Genomic DNA, 19526 nt, shown 5'->3' on the forward strand with positions numbered 1-19526 from the left:
CTGTTGGAAGTTTGAGAACTGTTGCCTGAGTGGTATGAAGTCCCGAACAGAGGGACTACCCAATTCCTAAAGCATTCCATAGAGCACACGCTGGAAGAGCAGCCCCTGAGGTGGGCATGGGAGTGGAGGGGCCGAAGACATAGCTTCAAGTTTCTCCTAGTGTGTAAATAATTTGTACTACAGCGGGTTTGGGATGCATTAGAACGACTGACTGTGGTTTGAGAAAATACCTGTTGATCTACTTCCCAGTAGAATCAGCAATATTTATACATGTACACAGACAAAGAAATTAGATCATCAAAGAACTAAGCACATAGACAGCTATGGTTCAAGGAACTCCTTTCACTGAAGTTCAATTGCACCTATATTTTTGTGCCTGTATTAAAGAACTGCATTGAAAGTGGTCAAGAGACACAAAAATCACTACTGGATCTGATCTAGAAATATCTCCTTGGGGCCCCTCCACTGCCCTGCAGAGTGAACTTCCTGGTTAGGCCCCCACACACACAGCCTGATAGCCTGGGTTTGAGTCTCATTTCTATAACTGACTAACTCTCTGGTTTGGGGCAAATTACTAACTTACTCCCAAATTCTCAGTGTTCTAATCTGTAAAATGAGCATCACAATAGTATTTACCCCACATGACTGCCAGGCTTGAATGAGAAAATGGCAGAAGAGCAGTTAACTCAGCTTCTGGCCCACATGCCCGGCATGTGTGAACTGGGATCATTCACTTCCCTCCCAGCTCTGTTTTAGAAAGGGGGATCTTTTCCCAACTCACGGATGTACTCCTTCTGTCTGATTATGTTTTCTCTTTCCTTTGGCTCCTTGGACTCTTAGGTCCATATTTGCCCACTTGTAGTAACTGAACATCATATGATAGACATTTCCATGTCCTCATCTTCCTGCTGGCTCTATCAACTGTTTCCTTGTCTTCTTCATTACTTCTCTTGGTCATTTATTCCATCTTCTATTCTGTATATTTTTACAAGCTGGCTCAATTTTTTTTTATGGCGCAAGAGGATGAGTAAATAGCTAGCTAAGTCAATAAGTTGCCATCTGTGACTGAAGCCAGGGGAAGAGAAGAGTCATGGGGGTGGACAGTAGAGGACTCTGATGAATGAGCTCCGTCCGAGTAACAGGGAAAGAAGGGGCCAAGAGAAAGTACCCACTGGGGCTCTTCAGAATACGTACCGCTTTCCGCCTCCTTTGGTATTCACCATGTGTGCTACCATAGTCTCCCTGTACTAATAAAGGACCATAGAATCCTTAAACACAGGAAAGGGGCAAGTTGTCTACTTGTTTTGGTGGCAGGGTGGGGTGTAAAATGGGACAGCTTTCTTCCCAGGACAAACACAGAACCCCTGGATTCAGCCAGGTTTTCTTCTATGACTCAGTGGCCTCTGTCCACTGGTGCTTCGGTCTCAGCTGCAGACAAAGCCTTTCCTGGGAAGAGGTAGTGTTTTCCTGGCCAACAGGATGCTGACTGCTGACAGGCGCACCGTGTGTACCAAACACACCACTCTCTTCCCCTCGGGGTCAGAAAGATGAGTCACCTCCACCAGCCCAGGGGGCTCAGAGCCTTGACCCTTTCCAGTGTGGATGCAGAAGGCCAGGGCCTGGGGCTTTGTGATACAGAATACTGCAAGGGCTTTTTTTTTCGGAGACCCAACCAAGGCCTTGGTGACTGATAGCTCCCCTAATAACAACTGTGGAGGAAACTGCTAACTAGAGATAAAGATGGCAGTTTCTGGTCTTTTCAAAGAAAAAGTCCCTTTAATGACAACATCAGACCTTGAAAATGAGGTGTCCCCAAAATACACATTAGTGCTTTTCCCTCAAACTCCTTGCTTGCTCGTCTGGAAAGTTCTGCAAAGAAACAATAACCTAAGTATTTGTGCCATTCGTTACCATTTTTCCTCAAATTTGATGCTGCTGTCTCTTTGCTTCTGGCGTGGCAGGGGGCCAAGAGCTTTGGCTCAGCCTCAGAGGCAAACGTGGTCACAGAAGCACAAGAGAAAGGCAAGACAGAACACAAGACAGGAATGGAATGCACACATGGGTACTCGTGGGTGCACGGATGGGCCTGGGACAGCAAAGCCAAGCCCTGGTAGTAGCACGGCCTGGGCCAGGGCCCTTCTCAGAAAGCGACCGAACAGTGTGGACGCTCTCCCTCAGACAGCTGATTTCCTAGGCCTATAGTAAGGCTCATCTTTAACTGCAAGAAGCCTTTTATTTATTTTCCTTCTTTATCTTTTTTCTCTCACAGAAAAAACCCACAGTATACAAAAAGTCTGATCTAGATATGAAAACCACAAATGGTATATTGCTAAGTGAATTAAAAAATTAACAAAATCATAGGTGAACCCCTTTGTAGTAACCAAAAACATCAATAAGAAAGGATGTGAAATAAATCATGCCAAGGAGTGAACGGTCTCCTTTGGAGAAGGGAGTGGATTTGGGGTAGGAGTTATGAAGGGGAACTTAGACTTTCTAACTCTGAAATTCTGGAATTTTGGGTAAAAGCACATAGTAATGTTAAGAGTAAACAAATCAATTTAGGAACTCCAGGTTGGGAGTACGTGCTTTCTAGTGGAACTCAGGCTCGTCCCCCAGGTGGGACCCTCCTTCCCAGGCTTCCTCGGTCCCTCAGGAGCCCCCACCCAGGAGGACACAAGACCCTCTCCATCCTGCTCTATATCAGGGTGCACTAACTCCTGATTGCACAATGACTGCACCTAATGGAATATAGAGCACACCCTACTCCCTGCTTTTTCCATTCAATGTCCACAGCGGTCCTGCAAGGCAGGTACAGCAGAAAATCCACCTCACACATGAGGAACCTTAAGTTCAAGGGGCAAAACCACACAGCTCCTAGGAGGTGGGGAGGGCAGTGAGCCAGGCCGCCTCCACCCACACAGAGTGTTCCTTTCAGTCCCTGCCTCCTCTGGCAGGAGACGGTTGGTGTGGAGCCACCTGAGAACAGCAAGAAGGAGCACGGAGACCCCGCCTGGATGTAACATGAAAACACCACGTAAGTGTACATTCTCATGTAATTAATGTTCTGAGATGGTTAATTTTATGTGCAACCTGGGTAGGCCACAGTATCCAGGTATTCAGTCAAACACTAGTCTAGATTTGCTTTGAGGGGTTTTTTAGATGACATTAATATTTAAACCAGTAGACTTTGAATAAAGTATATTATTCTTCATAACGTGGGTGGGCCTCATCCAATCAGTTGAAAGCCATAAGAGAAAAAAGACTGAGGACCACCCAAGAGGAGAGAATTCTGCCTCCAGGCTGCCTTTGGACTCAGTATCAGCTCTACCCTGGATCTCTAGCCTGTTGGCCTGCCATTTGAATTGCAGACTTGCCAGCCCCATAATCATGTGAGTCAATTCCTTAAAATAAATCTTTCTCTCCATATATACACACATCCTACTGGCTCTGTTTCTAGGGAGCCCTGACCAATGCATTTTCCATAAAGGGTAGACACATTTCATTTAAACTAGCTTTTGTTGGTATTACCACATCTAGGAGTGAGGCTTGCCCGTCTTACATGCTTTATAAACATTTGAGTGAAAGACAATAGCTAGACTAAAAATGCTCACTGGCTTTGTCAGATGTGATTTTTATTTAAACTTTTATTTTGTTCCCTTATGAGTTATTGATTAAATTAGTGGAGGGAGGGTGGGAGCAATGAGTGGTAAGAGGTCTTCTATTTCAGACTGTGACCCATCATCATTCCAGAAACTATAGTTTTTGTTTTGTCTTTTAAATCAGAGTAAATGGGGACCAGCAGGGCCATAAGAAAAGCTCTAAGTGCCTCTCCCTCCCTCCCCAGGAGCCCTGGACCTTTCTCTGTGCAGGCCCCTTCTGTAAGGAGGGGTCCAATCCTATTCTGTCCACACACTGACCCCCCACTCCCACCCCCACAGGCAGATACTCTCTTGCTAGCAGAGACATGATGCTGAAGCCAGCATTAACTCAAGTTAGGTGTTCTGCCCAGCAGTATTTGCATTTTACAAGACCTGGGAGAAGAACCCAAAGAAACACCTTCCAATAGGGCAGTTTCACTGCTCCCACTTTAACCAGGAAGGAAACTGAGGCACAGGGATGTTGGACAGTGTGCCCAAGGCTGCACAGGTGCATAGTCCAAGCGTGTCCTGAGGTGGCTGGGAAGGAGAACGGTGTCTGGGAGGATGTGCCTGGCTTCTCTGGGAACCCCACTCACCAGGCCTCGCCACTTGGGAGAGCAGATGCTGATGAAGGACTGAGACTTTGCATCTGGCTCACAGGGCCATACCCTGGATATAGAGGAGGGTTTCTTCCTTCCCAGTTACACTCTTGGCCTAATGTCTCCGTTCAGATCAGTTGTGTTGAACACGATGTTCATTTCCCACAACATGGCAAATTCATTCCCTATCTCCTATCACTTGGAGAGCTCTCTTATCCCTCAGCACTTAGCCTAGTAGTTAGCTCCTCCAGAAAGCTTTGCCCTCTCTTCCCTGCCCCCAAATTCCCCAAAATCCCAAGTGCACAGGCTCCATGTTTGTTGCCTGGTACAGTCACCAGGCTGAGATCCTCAAAGGCAGGGTGCCTGACACTGAGCAGTGTTGGGCCCACAGGAAAGCCAGTGAAAGTGAGTAAACCAGGGACTATTTACTTCTCACAGGGGAAATGACGAGAAGTTACTAGTACTCTTGTCTGATACATAATGGGCATTTCATATTTATAGAATAGTTCTTAAGAGTGCTTGGAGTAAATCCACATTGACCTAAGTTCTGCTGTGGGGATATGAGGCAGTATTACCATCATTCCTGGGGAAAATGTCAATGGCCATGAAGAAATATTTTTATAGTTCATGAGATATTTTTTTGATCTTTGAGAATGTTTTTAATTTTAAGTTTTCCTCCCATAAACTTTCTAAAACCATTGGCATTCTTTTTGCCTCTCTAGAATCTAGTAATTGGCATAAAACTCAGCCCCAGATTATGTACTATAAAGTATTTTAAACTTGAAATACAATGTGACATGATTCCAGGGGCCTGCCAATTATTTAAGATAATCAGATCCATCTGGTCTCAAAATTTCTGGGCAATTCAACAAATTAAAAATCACTCAGTTTAGACACTTAGTATTATTAACCTTGTTTGTTTTCATTCACTCATATATTCATGTGGTGAATGGAAGCCTCCTGTCGCAGGAGGGTTAGTGAGGTGGTCAAGGAGATAAGACATTGATAAGAAGGTTAGAAGTGCACTGATTGGTGGCTAGGAAGTACACAGACCAACCTAAAAGCACAGATTAGGCTTTTGACAGTTGTAACTTTCAAGGAAAACTAGGGAAAAAGCAAACAATAATGTAACTAGTGGGGCCCAGCAGGGATGGGATAGGCTGGATCTTAAGCAGGAGGTAGAAAAGGAAAGGGGATAAGTTAAGTGTGGAATTTTCTTTGAATAATAAATAGCCATTTCATGTAGGCAGTAAAAATAAATCTGTAGTAGTTTTGAAGAATAAAGGGACAAGCCACAAATGGAATGGACAGCAGCTGGTCCCAAGGCCAAGCTGGAGGAAAGGCAGCCTGTGGCTTGGAGCATGACTCAGGCAGGCGGGATGTGGCGCGGGCAGCCTGCAGCTGCGATAAGGAAGACAGGATGGGGCACTGCAGAGGACATCCTGGTGCAGACTGGGGACTTTCCATGCAGGAGCATATGTGGAGACCCAAAGCCGGAGAGAATTCTGGCCTGCCAGGCAGAGTCCTTGCGTGTGAGCAAAGAGGGGAGTGGAAATGCTAACCCTGCACCACCACAGCACAGGGGACACTGGGAAGGAAGTATGGCTGATGTCCAAGGCCTTGTACAGACGGCTAGCTTCTGCCTTCCAGAGCCCTGCCTTCTATAAGCTGCGCTGACTCCTTTTCAGGGTAGCCTGGGCGCTCCATGGTCTGTAGCTCCCAACCCATGGACTCAAACCTCAGGCACATTTCTCCTACCAGACTGGTTTCTGGCATATCTGTGTGATGCTTGTGCTTTGATTTACTTAGGGTGCTCCTTTAAGTGGGCTCACATTTTAAACATAGCCTCTGCCTGCTAAGCAAATATCCACATTCATAAATGACTCCCATCTGAATCACCAAACACTCTCATCCTCCAAAGCCCCCTACCCCAACCACTGGGCTTTCTTGCAGCATAGTCAAAACCCTTCCTGGGCATCCAGGTGGGACCAGGCATAGACACCAGCTCCCACCTTGGAAGCAATCTTGTCACTCAGTAGAGTTAAATCACCAGGGCTTCCTGGGAGACACCAGTCCCTGCCTCATCAGGTGTCTCCACTTCTTAATCCTGTCATGGAGTCTGGAGCTCAGGCCCCTCTCCCTCTCCTATACAGCCTATAAACCTCTCCTATACACCCATGGGGATGGGAGTTCTGGCCTTGTCTTCAGGGAGCTCCCTGCTTCCCCAGTGAGGCAACATCATCGTATCAACATCCATGGTGCTATCACCATGACAACGCGGTATGTCATGGTGATAGCACATGCTCTTGATAAGACATGATGAGAATAGTAGTACTTCACCTCTGTGGTCTTCCTTCTAAAATCTAATAAGCTCAGTCCAGTTATGAGAAAAACCTCAAACAAATCTCAGTTGAATGATGTTCTACAAAACAACTTACCAGCACTCCTCAAAAGGGTCAAGGTCATCAAAAACAAGGAAAGTCTGAGGAATCATCACAGCAGAGAGGGGGCCTAAGAAAACAGGATGACTAAATGTAGCATGGTATCCTAAGTGGGATCCTGAAAGAGAAAAAGGATGTTAAGCAAAACTAAGGAAATCTGAAGAAGGCATGGGCTTTAATTAATAATAATGTATCAACATTGGTTCATTAATTCTAGGAAATATACCATATTAACATAAGAAATTAATTCAAGGAAACTGTGTGTGGGGTTATGTAGCGACTCTTTATATTTGCAACTTTTGTAAATCTGAAACTGTTCTAGAATATAAGTTTATTTAAAAAATAAAGGTTTTTATAAATGTCATCCTAAAACTCCCAAAGGGACAGCAGCTGCTAGGCCACATATTGCTGAAGACAATTTTATGCACAGATCCTCAATGCTGCCTTTCAAACTACAAGCATGAGAAAGTATTAGCTAGTTCCTAAGTGAAACATACTGGCTTCAGTCTTCTTCACTGTTATTTCAAATATCTACTAAACAATCCACAATCCATTTACTGTAAAAATTGTGGTTTGAAAAAGCCAAATTATGGACAGAGCCCAAATGTCCATCGAGTGATGAATGGATTAAAAAGATATGGTTTATATATACAATAGAATATTACTTGGTGATGAAAAGGAATGAAATCTTGCCATGTGCAACAATGTGGATGGAACCGGAGGGCATGATGCTATGTGAAATAAGTCAGTCAGAGAAAGACAGATATCATATGATTTCACTTATATGTGGAATTCAAGAAACTCAACAGATGAACAGGGGAAGGGAAGGGAAAATAAGATAAAAACAGAGAGGGAAGCCAACCATGAGAACAAACTGAGGGTTTCTGGGGGTAGTGAGGGGGGTATGGGTTAAATGGGTGATGGGCATTAAGGAGGGCACTTGTTGGGAGGAGCATGGGTGTCATATGTAAGAGATGGATCACTGAGTTCTACTCATGAAGCCAAGACTACACTGTATGTATGTTAACTAACTTGAAAAAGATTCAGATGAAAAAAAATTAAGGTTTGATTTGTTTCTAATTCCCAGAGTAATATGTTATTTGGTATGACTTGAAAGAAGGAAATTTTTGCCAAAAGTGTTTCTCCCTTAAGAAATAATATTTGCAGAACTTCCCTGCAAAGCATTTCTGGAAAGGACTCATAATGCTCACCAACTCTACCATATCCTACTTTGTAGGAATTGTGGTAATGAAGCAGTAATTTCGAGTAATAGCTAGATGCAACAAACCCTAAATAAGCAGAGTCCTCATCTTATTGTGTACATGCGAAGTCTAGCCCATTTCTTCCTGGAGTAATTTGTATTACTGTAAATAATAGAGGCTGTAAATATATGTTTCTCTGATTTCATCCATTGTGTGTTTCTTGGGCTGTTGTTTTATGGGGAATGGTAGGATTTGAGAAGGTGAGAGAGATTATGAAAGGGAAGTGGGGAGAAGCTTTTCTTGTCCTTTGTAGAAATATCTCAGATACTAGTGCCTTCATTTGTCTATGTGGCACACAAAACATCATTCTACCATCATGGAATCAAGTTATGGAAGACTTTTTATTGAATGGAAAACAAACGGACTGGCAAATGCCTTTGAAACAAAATACTTTTGATAGTACCATGAGCCCTATCATGTGTACCTGCCCCATCGCTGAAATACTAGCATCTCTCCAGCTTTCTCGTCTCTGGGCTTCTTCACCCCTCAGTCCTGTCCCCCTATTTTTTTTTTTACCCTTTGCCAGCTTCTTCCTGGTTTCCTGTTCTTCCCTGTCCAGCATGTACCCTTCCCACGTGTAGGAGTCAGGACAGAAAACCAGGAGGGCTGCCAGCATGACTTTCAGTGAGTCCTCTGGATGCCCCATCCTTTGTCAAAGCTCCTCACAGTCTGTCTCATTTAGTCAGCAATTGCTTTGGCATTTCAAAGCGAACCAAGGATTAGAAGGCTCAAAACAATCAGCCAATCAAAAAGCTGCAGAGCAAATGAGTGACTGCAATTCTTTAAGCTCATTTCTGAGTAAAGCCCCCACCCAGAGCGATGGCCTAAGGAGATTCTCTCTTTAGCCATTTTGTTCAGTTCCCCTCTCCTGGTGACTAGCAGTCTGCAGTTCAACAAGCCCGGCTGGTCTGCTCCTCTCTGGACGTCCTAGGGCTGCTTTTTCCCATAAGGGAGAAATTACATACTTCATATGAAGTAATGAAGAGCTCCCGGGAGCTCCATGTGGACAGCTCACACTGCCCATGGTCATGCTGTGAGGTCCAACTGTTTTTGCCACTCTGCTGTAAATTGTGTTAAATGCTGTTCACACACAGATTCATCCCCATGCTGACAAAGCAGAATTACTGACTGATAATATTTTCAACACCATTTTATAGCCAGGCCTGACAATGAAGTGAAAAGTGCTAGATTTGGAGGCTGAGGATCTGGGTTTAAGCTCCAGGCCTTTACTTACTAGGACAGGTTACAAGAATGTTCAGAAATCTTTTTTTAAAAAAATTTTAGTGTTTATTCAGTTTTGAGAGAGAGAGAGAGAGAGAGAGAGAGACAGAGTGGAAGCAGGGGAGGGGCAGAGAGAGAGGGAGACACAGAATCTGAAGCAGGCTCCAGGCTCTGAGGTGTCAGCACAGAACCCGATGCAGGGCTCGAACCCAAGGACCATGAAATCATGACCTGAGCCGAAGTTGGACACTTAACTGACTGAGCCACCCAGGCGCCCCAAGAATGGTCAGGAATCTTAATGGGGTCATCTGAAAATTAAGGTAATAATCCCTGCATGTAGTACAGCTTATGTGAAATTCCATGTAAAAGAATTTTGTGAGGTGCTACATGTATGAGGTGCCTTAGTATTCACAGTATAAAATTTTATAGAAGCTGCTTCTTGAGCAAGCTGAGGTATCATGCAGATAGTTTCAGAACTGTCCATTTCATTATGATATTCAAAATGCGATTCTAAGAACTTTTGTGCCTATAACTTGGTTACCAATTGAATATTTCTTTATAAAAATTTTTAATGTTAATTTATTTTCGAGACAGAGATAGAATACAAGAGGGGGGTGGGGAAGCAGAAAGAGAGAGAGACACAGAATCCGAAGCAGGTTCCAGGCTCCAAGCTGTCAGCACAGAGCCTGATGCGGGTCTTGAATTCACAGACTGTAAGATCATGACCTGACTCTAAGTTGGACGCTTAACCAACTGAGCCACTCAGGTGCCCTGTCTACCAATTAAATATTAAAAAGAAGGTTGAGAATAGCTAGAATAAAAAAAAAAATAAGGAATAACAAGTGTGGGTGAGGAAGAAAGGAACCCTCATACACTGCTGGTAGGAATGTATATTGGTGCAGCCACTGTGGAAAACAGTATGGAGGGTCATCAAAAAATTAAAAATAGAAATATAATATGATCGGGGCGCCTGGGTGGCTTAGTCGGTTAAGCGTCCGACTTTCGCTTAGGTCATGATCTCGCGGTTCCTGGGTTCGAGCCCCGCGTCGGGCTCTGTGCTGACTGCCAGCTCAGAGCCTGGAGCCTGTTTCAGTCTGTGACTCCCTCTCTCTCTGACCCTCCCCTGTTCATGCTGTCTCTCTCTCTCTCCTAGAAGTAAATAAAACATTAAAAAAAAATTAAAAAAAAAAAAGAAATATAATATGATCTAGTAATTCCACTACTGGGTATTTACCCAAAGAAAACAAAAATATTAATTTGAAAAAATATACGCACCTCTATGTTTACTGCACTATTATTTACAATAGCTAATGTACAGAAGCTATCCAAGTGTCCATACACAGATGAATGAATAAAGAAGACGTGGTGTATATATATATGATGGAATATCACTCAATTGTGAAAAAGAACAAGATTTTGCCATTTGCGACAACATGGATGGAACTAAAAGTATTATGCTAAGTGAAATAAGTCAGAGAAATACCCCATATGATTTCACTTATATGCGGAATCCAAAAAACAAAACAAGCAGCAGAAACAGATCCATAAATACAGAAAACGAACTGACGGTTGCCAGAGGCGAGGATGGTGAGGCATGGGCAAAATGGATGAAAGGGAGTGGGGGATACAGGCTTTTAGTTATGGAATGAAGAAGTCACTGGGATAAAAGGTTCAGCATAGGGAATGTAGTACTGTGACAGCATTGTGAGGTGACAGATGGCAGCTACACTTGTGTCGAGCACAGCATAATGTAAAAACGTGTCGAATCACTATGTTGTACTCCTGAAACTAATGTTAGGCAAGAAAGCCCTTGCACTGGTCAGGGTCAGACACATCCTTTACAAACTGTCAACCTATCAATCTAAGTAAGAGAAGAGATAGGTAGGAGTCACAGGTCTTTTATGTAGTCCAAGCCTTTGGAAGGGCAGGTTGGGAAGGGAGTAAAAGTGGCTGTGACCGTAGTTGTCATCAGGACTGTTCATTCTTTGCATTCTCTGAATGGTATCTTTCGGTGAGCTGAGCTTCGATTTGATGCTCTTTTTTGATCATTATTTTTCTCTTTTTTGATCATTATTTTTCTTGTACAGTTAATGTTTGTTGTGTTCTAAGAAACCTTTGCCTTCCTCAAGGTCGTGAAAATATTCTCCTACGCTCTCTGTTAGAACCATTAGTTTCCCTATGACATGTATCTATCACTGTGGGTACAGAGTATTTTGACTGTCCTAAAAATCCTCTGTGCTTTGCCTATTCATCTCTACTCTCCCCCAAACTCCTGGCAGCCTCTCATCTTTTTACTGTCTCCATAGTTTTGCATTTTGTGAATGTCATATAGTTGGAATCATATACAGCCTTTTCAGATTGGCTTCTTTCACTTATTAATATGCATTTAAGTTTCTTCCATTTCTTTCCACGGCTTGATCACTCATTTTTAACCCACTCATTTCTTTATAGTAATAAATAATATTGCATTATCTGAATGAACCACAGTTGATCTATCTATTTACCCACTGAAGGTCATCTTGGTGGCTTTCAAGTTTTGGCAATTATGAATAAAGCTGATAAACATCCATGTGCAGGTTTTTTGTGGACATATGTTTTCAACTGCTTTGGGTAAATACCACAGAGAATGACTGCTGGATCATGCAGGATGTTTTGTAAGAAACTGTTAAACTGTCTTCCAAAGTAACAGTACCAATTTGCATTCCCACCAGCAGTGAATGATTAATTTTTGCTACTCCTCATCCTTGCCAGCATTCTGGATTTTGGCCATTCTAATATAGTGGTAGTATTCGTTTTGGTGTGCAAAAAAATTCCATTTTGCATAGAATTTAAAAAATTGAGATATAATTTACATACAATAAAAACCTTTTAAAATTGTACTGTTCAGTGGTTTCTAGTATACTTACAATGTTGGGCAACCATCCCCACTATCTAATTTTAGAACATTTCCATAATCCCGTACCCAAAACTGTATCCATTAGCAGTATCTACTATTTCTTCTTCCCAGCCCCTGGCAACTACTATACTGCTTTCCATATCTATGGGTTTACCTATTCTGGATATTTTCCATAGATGGAATCATGTAATATGTAACCTTTTGCATCTTGCTCCTTTCACTTACCATGTTTTTGAGGTTCATCAATGTTCAGTATCAGTATCAGTACTTCAGTCTTTTTATGGGTGAATAACATCCCATAGTATGTACGGATAAAACACATTTTGTTTTCTGTTCATCAGCTGATGGACATTTACCTGTAGGCTATCATGAAGAGTGCTGCTATGAGCACTCACATGTTTTTGTTTGAATACTTTTTTCTGAGTTCTTTTGGATATATATCTAGAAAGAGAATTGCTGAATCATTTGGTAATTCTATGTTTAACTTATTCAGGAACCATCAAACTGTTTTCCACAGTGGCTGCATAATTTGAATTCCCACCAGCCATGCATGATAACTCCAATTTTTCTCCAATACCCTCCAACAGAGTTTATTTTGTATTGCTGCTTTTTGTAATTACCATAGCTATCTTAGTGGGTGAGAAGTGATATTGTGATTTTGATTTTCAGTTCTCTGATGACTAACGATGTTGAGCATATTTTTATGTGCTTGTTGGCTATTTGCATATTTTGTTGGAGAAATGTCTGTTCATTTGAAATCAAGAAGTGTGTCCTTCAATTTTGTTCTATTCAAGTTTATTTTGGCAATTTGTAATCTCTTAAGATTCCTTCTAAATTTTAGGCTTTTTTCTATTTCTGTTAAAAAATGCCATTGGGATTTGTATAGGGATTGCATTGACTCTACATAGTGTTTTCAGGTAGTACTGTCAGCGTAGCAATATTAAGTCTTATAATCCATGAAAATGGGATGTCTTTTTACTTACTTAGGTCTACTTTAACTTCTTTCAGCAATGTTTTGTAGTTTTCAGCATACAAGTCTTTTGCCTACTTGGTTAAATTTATGCCTATGTATGTCATTCTTTTCATACTTTTGTAATGGAATTGCTCTCTTTATTTTCACACTGTGTATTACCACCATCACAAGCGTGATTCCAACACCCCAACCTGTTCCCTCTGGCACTTTTTATGAGATATTATTTTTTTAATTTAATTTTTTATTTGTTTGACTCAGGTTTATAGAAATACAACTTATATATGTATATTGATTTTATATTTTAGACCTTGCTAAATTCACTCATTAGTTCTACACAGTTTTAATTCCTACTTTCCAATCTTTATGCCTATTTTCTTTTGCCCTATTGTTCCAGTGAATAGTGATCTCCAATACAATGTTGAATAGAAGTGGTGAGAGTAGACAACATTGCCTTGCTCTTAATCTTAAGGTGAAATTTCCAATATTTCATCATTATATACGCTGGTAGCTATAGGTTTTTTGAAGTTCCTCTATCTGGTTGAAGAAGTTTCTTTATTATTCCCAGTATGCTGAGACTTTTCATTATGAAGAAGTGCTAAATTTTGTAAAATGCTCTTCCTATACCTATTGACATTGTCATATGCTTTTTCTTTTATTCTGACAATGTGATGAATTAAATTGATTTATATTTTAAAAATGAAAACAACCTTACATTCCTGGGAAAAATTCCCAGATTTTGGTCATGTTGTATTATCCTTTTTACAAAGAATGCTAGGCTGAATTTGCTATTATTTTGTTAAGGATGTTTATGTCTGTGTTCATAAGGGATATTGGTCTGTGGTTTTCTCTTCTGGTAATGTCTTTGTATGCTTTTGGTATTAGGGTTGGGCTAGCCAAAAAATTTTTTAATTGGAAAATGGTATCCTCCTCTATTCTCTAAAACAGTCTGTGTATGATTGGTATAATTTTTTCCTTGCAAGTTTGATAGAATTTACCAGTGAAACCATCAGTGACTGAAAAAAGGTTTCAATCATAAAAGGATTTTAGTTGTACACTCAGTTTTAAAAATCAACATGGAGATTTTCAGATTTTCTATTTCTTCCTGTGTCAGTTTTGATAAGTTGTTGTTTTCAAGAAATCTATTTGTATTTTTTTTACCATAAAATTGTTAAAAAACTCTTCATTAACCTATATTAATCCTTTATGCCTGCAGGATTGCTAGTGAAACCTCCTCTTAATCTTAATTAAATTTCTGTTTTCTCTGTTGTTAATTTACTCAATCTGATATCACTTTCTATCAACCTTAAGGACCTTCTTTACATTTCTTTTTAAGTTTATTTGTTTTGAGAGAGAGTGAGTGAGAACAGGGGACAGGTAGAAGGAGAGAGAGAATCCCAAGTAAGTTTTGCGCTGCTAGTGTGGAGCCTGATGTGGGGCCTGAACCCACAAACCATGAGATCATGACCTGAGCTGAAATCAAGAACCAGACGCTTAACAGATTGAGCCACCCAGCTGCCCCTTTACATTTCTTGTAGTGTGAACTTTACAGAGATGATTCTCAGCTTTTCTTTATCCAAAAAAATCTTATTTTACCTTAATTTTTATAAGATATTTTGGTAGTTTACTGATCCTAAATTGCAAGTGTTTTTCTTATGACACTAAATAGGTTTTGTTCCACTCTCTTCTGGCCTCCATGGTTTCTGATGGTATGTCAGCTTTAATTTTGTATGTATATAATGTGTCCTTTTCCTCTTGCTTCTTTTAGGATTTTTCTTTAACTTTGTTGTCAGCATTTTGACTACAAAGTGACTGAGTGTGACTTTCTTTGTATTTATTCTGCTTTTTGACTTGCTCAGCTTCTTGGGTTTGTGGGTTTATGCTTGTTTTCTTTTGTTTACTGATAACCTGTCATTTAAAGATTGGCTGCCTCCCACCCACAATGCCTTCTTCTACAGCAGGCCTGTTCTGCCACCTATCTGCACCAGTCCAGGTGCCTGCCTCAGCTGGGGCTCTGACTTAATGATCTCCACCTAAAATTGAGTTAATCGGGGCTCCCCTGTACTACAACTCATTCACCAAATAGAAGTGTATGATTCTTAGTTCATCTAGATTTATTTTGCTGCTATCATGGTACTGAAGGCCCTTTGCATTCTTTTTCATCCTAATCCTGAAGAAGAACTGTAGGTATTTCTTCTTATTCACTTCATTCTCTATATATGAGAAATCATACTTCCTGCTTCATAAGTGTTAGGTGTGCCCACGTGACTTGATTGACCAATGAAATGTGTGAAGTGTGAATGCTTCTGGGCATATACCCTTGTGTATGATTGGACACTGTCACTCTGTGTGGTAAACTGAAGAACAGCCCCCAAAGATGTCCATCCACCTCTTAATCCCTGGAACCTGTGAATACTGTTACTGCATAGGACAGAAAACATACTGCAGATGTGCTTAAGTTGAAGGTCTTGAGATAAAGAGATTATCTTAGATTCTCTAGGTGGCTCCAGTGTAACCACAAAGATCCTCTTAAGAGGTAGGCAGAAGAGTCAGAGATAAGATGTGCCAATGGTAGCAGATGTAACAAAAAGAAAGAGAAAGAGATTTGAAAATGCTACACTGATTGCTCTGATGGAAGATGGAAAAAAGAGGCCATGAGCCAAGGAATGCAGGTGGCCTCTAGAAGGTAGAAAAGGAAGGAGATAGATTCTCGCCTAGAGCCTCCAAGAGAAAAATAGCTCTACCAACACTTTGATTTGAGTCTATTTCAGACTTTGGCTTCCATAACTAAGACAGTAAATCTGTGTTGTTTTAAGCCACTCAAATTTGTGGTAATTTGTTATAGGAGCAATAAGAAACTTGGGGCGCCTGGGTGGCTCCGTTGGTTAAGCGTCTGACTCTAGATTTCAGCTCAGGCCATGATCTCACAGTTCTGTGAGTTCAAGCCCCACATCGGGCTCTGTGCTGACAGTGCGGGGCCTGCTTGGGATTCTGTCTCCCTCTCTCTCTGCCCCTCCCTTGCTCTTTCTCTCTCTCTCTCTCTCAAAAATAAACTTAAAAAAAAAAACTAATATACTCCATCACAACAACAGCAATGGTCCCCACTGTGGAGCCTGTCAGCCTGCATTCTTGAGTGAGTGACACTGAGCAAAGCGAGTCCCCAGCTGACCATGACAGACTTGGAGTATGAGTAAGAAATAAAACATTGTCCTTTTAAGCCATGGAGATTTTGCAGGTATTTGTTTATAGCATAGCTCTATGTCAGTACAAATCCCACACAGGGAATTTTATTCTGTACAACTTTTTTTTAAATGTTTTATTTCAGAGAGAGAGAGAGAACAGGGCAGGTCAGAGAGAGGGAGACACAGAATCCAAAACAGGCTTCAACTCTGAGCTAGCTGTCAGCATAGAGCCTGATGTGAGGCTCGAACCCACAAACCGTGAGATGATGACCTGAGCCGAAGTCAGCCGCCCAACCAACTGAGCCACCCAGGAGCCCCAGTACAACTTTTTTTAAAGTTTATTTATTTTGAGAAAGAGAGAGAGATAGAGAGAATGAGAAAGAGAGAGCAAGTGGGAAAGGGGCAGAGAGAAATAGGAGAGAGAGAATGATAGAGAGAGAGAGAGAGAGAGAGAGAGAAACTCAAGCAGGCTCCACACCACCAGTGCAGAGCCTGATATGGGGCTTGAACTCACAAACCGTGAATTCATGAGCTGAGCTGAAGTCGGATGCTTAACTGACTGAGCCACTAGGTGCCCCATATTCTATACAACTTTGCTGTGGGACATGAAGACACTTCTCCACAGGGCCTGAGAACTGAGGCCTCTAGAAGTAATGAAATATTTGGGCTATTCTGCCAGGAGCCTGAGGAGCAGTTTAGAGCTACATGAGCAGGTCCATTGAGAGCCAGGTATGTTACAGCTCCTCGGTGCCAAGGTTTGTGATGTTCTGTTCCTTCTCTCAGGGGAGACAGTAGTCTAATCAGAGAGAGAGTGTGCACAGGCAGAAAGCCCCGGTGACAACATAAGTGTAGATTTAAGTGTATCTCAGAAGGTTTTGGTGGTGGTGAAGAAGAGTTACTATGGGGGGAAAAGCTCACAGAGAGAAAACAGCATCTGTCCATCAGAAATGAATTTTGCTGGATGTTGCTGCTCAGGAGGTTGGAGCTGAGGTCTTCACTCTACTTTAGTGAGAACATGTCAAATGACAAAAGCAAAAATGAAAACACAAGCTGAATGCATATGCTTCTACAGGCAGGTACATTTCAGGGGTTTTCTTAGGGTTTCTATCTCCTTTGCTTCTCTGTAGAAGAGGGCAGTAGATGTTCTCAAAGAATAATCCAACTGTGTTAAGATTCTATGGTTGTTAATTATGGCTTTGCTTTTGCAGAAAGGGTAAAATGTATCCAATGCACTGGCTTCTAAGGCAGTGAGGAACACATGACATTTTTTGAGATTTTCCTTAGGATCAAGGAAAGATCTAATGGATCATTTCATCCAATGCCCTGTGAGGGCTAACTGGTCCTGACCATGACTCTGAGTCCAGGAAAACCTGGGGGCGGGAGTATGTTTTCTAGATTCTGAAGTAAAAGATTTCAGGAGCTAGACTGAGTCAGGAGACCCTTCCTAGGGTGGAGTTGGAGGCAGCCAAGCGGGGTGTACCTGGAAGAGTATGAACCATGACCAAGGGAGCAAAAGTAAATCAGACACAAGGAAAGTGCACCCACCCCAGGAGAAGGTGATGCAAGGAGTCGCTGGGACATAGATTCCTAATGCCTAAAATTGGAAATCTGGAATCAAGTCCAGTGACTGACTGGGATGTGCCCAGTGAGATACAGTCTGTCTTCATGAGGTGCTGGCCTCATGGCCTGGGAAGGCCTGTGGCTCAGGGAATCAGGGGGTGAGGGGACTATTTGAACTTCACATGCATTTATGTGGACATCTAATCTCTTTCCATCCTTCCATGTCAACCTTAGCCATGAACTCTCCTTTATCTTATTTGCCTCAAGGCTTTTGCGCTGGCTCTTCTTTCTGGTTGAAAGGCTCTTCCTCCACATATCCACTTGGCTTACTCCTGCTCTTCTGTCTTTTCTCAAATGTCACCTTCCCCAGAGGCCTTTCTCTGACCACAGTTGTAACCTGTTCCACCTGCCCTGTCACTGCCCACTTCTCTTCTTTTTATTTTTTTACTTTTCTTTTTCTGTGTGACCTCTGGTGCACAATGAAATTTGCTGTGCTACAAGGACAGCAGGTTCCTAATTGTGTCACAAGACACATGGTGGCCCTTTCAGAGTCTAGGTTTAGAAGCAGATACTAGGGAGGCTTAGTGTCAGAGAGGCAGCACCAGCTGCCGGGCACCTCACGGGCTAGCTTCCAGTGGCACCGGGAAAAAGTGGGATTAATCTCCTCCTGCCTGTGCCTCCTCAGAACTTCTCCCTCCACTTTTGAAAGCACCACCTATGTGAGCTCATGCAAGTGCCACACAGCCCTGCAGGTGCATGCCATTCACTGTATTCTCCCCACTCCATGGGTGAGCAAGGTGGGGAGATGCTGCCTGGCCTTCTCATAGGCAGGCTAGTGGGCTATATACCATGTACCACGGCCTAGTCCTCCTTCTGGTCCAGGTGTCTCTAACCCCCCATGTGACTGTATGTGGAGATGGGGCCAACAAGGAAGCAAATAAGGTTACATGAGATCATAAGGCAGGGCCGTGATCCCATAGGATTAATGTCCTTCTGTGAAGAGACAGCAGAATTCTCTCTCTCTCTCTGAGAATATACATGGAGGAAAAACTATATGAGGACATAGTGAGGCTGTCTGCAAGCCAGGAAGAGAGTCCTCACCAGAAACTGGCCCTGTCAGACCTCAATCTTGGACTTCTAGCCTCCAGAACTGTGAGAAAATAAATTTCTGTTGTTTAAGCCTCCCAGTCCTCTGCTATGGCAGCTTGAGCAGAATAATACAGGAGCCACCATGAAATCAGCCCAGTATGGCCCAGTATGGTCCACGGATCCAGGCTCTGGTGCCTCTGGTTTTGGAGACGATCCCAGGATGCAGACCCAGGAAGGTACCTACCTGACCCGCTCCCCCCCCACCCCGCCCCCCATCCATGGCCTGCGGTACTCACTGAACATTTATAGTTTAGTCATTGAGGACTCTGGAAATGGGTTCTGCTTTTCTCCCACAAGTTGATAATAATCCTCCCCAGAGATCATGCTGAAGTCTGCAATGAAAACTCCTTCAGACCCCACCCTCTACCCCAGAACACTCATAGCATTCTGTCTCCTATTGTTCCCATGGTCCTCTGGGGCACTGAGGAAGGGTAGGGGTGGCCAGGACAAGGTCCACATGGGGCTTGTACAGAGTGGATCTAGGCAGGGGTAGGCTGGTCTCCGCTTGGAGAGGAACACTGAGAACTGTCCCTTGGCATGGGTCACTCCCTGGGCCTAGACACCCTCTCTTCCTTCCAGGCATCCAGGGCAGGGGGGGGGGGGGGGGG

General features: G+C 42.6%; 1 long non-coding RNA gene across 1 annotated transcript in view; it reads right to left on the reverse strand.

Annotated features, from left to right (window-relative positions):
* LOC144223108 (uncharacterized) overlaps positions 1 to 19249 on the reverse strand; it is a 40073-nt gene extending 20824 nt beyond the window's left edge. The window contains exons 1-2 of the long non-coding RNA XR_013332568.1: positions 19155 to 19249; positions 6676 to 6796 (exon numbers count right to left, since the gene is read on the reverse strand). This is a non-coding gene — a long non-coding RNA (uncharacterized LOC144223108). The remainder of the gene's footprint in view (positions 1 to 6675; positions 6797 to 19154) is intronic.
* Positions 19250 to 19526: the final 277 nt, after the last annotated feature.

The sequence above is a fragment of the Crocuta crocuta genome, unplaced genomic scaffold (assembly GCF_008692635.1).
Source record: "Crocuta crocuta isolate KB4526 unplaced genomic scaffold, BGI_CrCroc_1.0 scaffold231, whole genome shotgun sequence".
Taxonomy (NCBI): domain Eukaryota; kingdom Metazoa; phylum Chordata; class Mammalia; order Carnivora; family Hyaenidae; genus Crocuta; species Crocuta crocuta.